This window comes from Ursus maritimus, unplaced genomic scaffold (genome assembly GCF_017311325.1).
Source record: "Ursus maritimus isolate PB19 unplaced genomic scaffold, ASM1731132v1 scaffold_3, whole genome shotgun sequence".
Taxonomy (NCBI): Eukaryota; Metazoa; Chordata; class Mammalia; order Carnivora; family Ursidae; genus Ursus; species Ursus maritimus.
This window is the reverse complement of record NW_024425563.1, coordinates 94361217-94362999: the sequence shown is the minus strand read 5'-3', so window position 1 is coordinate 94362999 and position 1783 is coordinate 94361217. Positions and strand designations below refer to the sequence as shown.

The window sequence follows — 1783 nt, the reverse complement described above, 5'->3', positions numbered from 1 at the left end:
GGCCCGCGCCGCTCCATGCGCTCAGCCCGCCCTCCGCGCCGCCCGCCGCCCCGGGGCCGCTGCCACCGCCGCCCGCGCCATCGCGCCGCCGCCCGCTCCGAGGGCACAATGGAGCCGCCGCGCCGCTCATGCATATGCATGACGCCGCGCGCCGGCCCCGCCCCCAGGCCAGAGCAGTGGAGCCCCGAGCCGGAGTCGTGCTCGCTCCGGGTGGCCGCGGGCCTGCGCGGACCGGGGCGGCAGACCGGGCCGGGCCGGGGGCGGGCGGGCAGCGCGGGCGGCAGGGGACCACGACCGGCGCCCTCTGCCCCCTCCACACCTTTCCGAACGCTGCGTCTGCGGAGCCCCCTGCGCTTCCTGCTCGCTTGCCGCCGGGGCGGGGCCTGATGGAAGGGCGGGGCCTGATGGAGAGGCGGGGGCAGGCGGGAGTGGCGGGGCCTGCCGATGGGCGGGGCCTCTCAGAGGAGGGTGTCAGAGCCTGGCGGAGGGGGCCTGGTCGGGGGCGGGGCCTGTCAGAGGGGGGGCCGGCCGGAGGGGCGGGGCCTGTCGGAGGGGGCCGGCAGAAGGACGGGGCCTGGCTAAGGGCGGGGCCTTCAGAAGGCGGCCGGTCGGGGGGGGCGGGTCCTGGCGGAGGGCGGGACCTGTCACACGGAGGCCGGCCAGAGGGGCGGGGCCTGACGGAGAGGCCGGTCGAGGGGCGGGGCCTCTCGGGGAGGAGGGGCCCGGAGGGAAAGCCCCGTGGGCAGCCCCAGCTGCTCTGGTCCCGGGGTCGCTGCTGAGCTTTAGCGGATGAAGCGCCCTCTGATCATCCGGCTCCTTCCAAGTGCTATTGTCACCCTTTAAGTTCTCCGTTTTTCCTACCCTCGGTTTAGGGAGACCGTTTTCTCCCAGTCACCCACAATTTTTTTTACTGTGGTAAAACATACGTAACAGAATTTACTTGAAGCGTGATAGTTAAGTGGTATTAACTGCATTTATAGAGCCGTGCAGCCACCAGCACAGCTGGCATCTTGTGAGTCCGCCGCTCTGCTCCCAGCAAACCCTTCCCCAGGGCTGCGCCTCGGCTTTGTGTCTTCATGGACTTGACTCACATCCGTGGAGTCATAGAGTGTCCTTTTGTGACGGGCCTATGTCCTCAAGGTTCGTGCACGTGTAGTGGGCCCCAGGACTTCCTTCCTTGTCAAGGTTGATGATGCTCTGTCCTATGTATGGACCACGTTTGGTGTATCCACTCATCCTTTGGTGGATACGCCAGGGTTTCTAACATTGTGGACATTTCTACCCTCAAGGCTGTCTGAAACCTGTGCTCTTGCTTCTGAGAACCATCAGTTCACTGAACAAATACGGTGGGCCTGTTGTGTGCCAGGCTCTGCTGCGGGCTCTGAGCCCTGGTCTGTGCCCCGTGAGCAGGACAGACAGGCCTCTGACAAAGAGAAGCAGGACTCACCAAGCTGCAGAGTGTCCTTTGGGGACAGGGTTAGGAAGACAAAGAAAGCCAGGCCACAGGATGGACAGCGTGTAGTCTGGGGGAAGGTTCTGTGGAGAGCTGGCCCGCATGAAGAGGGGAGGCTAGCACCCCAGGACCCTGACCCTCTTCTGCCTCCAAAAGGCTGGAAGTGGCTGCATGAGGGTCCAAGGGTCCAGGGCCTGGGACTGGCAGGCGGCTCTGTCCTCTCCCCAGTGCAATGGCTGCCCCAGTGACCCTCCGAGAGGCCATTTGATGTCCACCCCCTTCTACACGGTGTTTTCATCTTTGACCATGTGGATTGTTACAAAAGACTTC

The 1783-nt window shown here is 65.1% G+C and overlaps 1 pseudogene; it reads left to right on the top strand.

Annotated features, from left to right (window-relative positions):
- LOC121105914 overlaps window positions 1-387 on the top strand; it is a 12777-nt pseudogene extending 12390 nt beyond the window's left edge.
- Window positions 388-1783: the final 1396 nt, after the last annotated feature.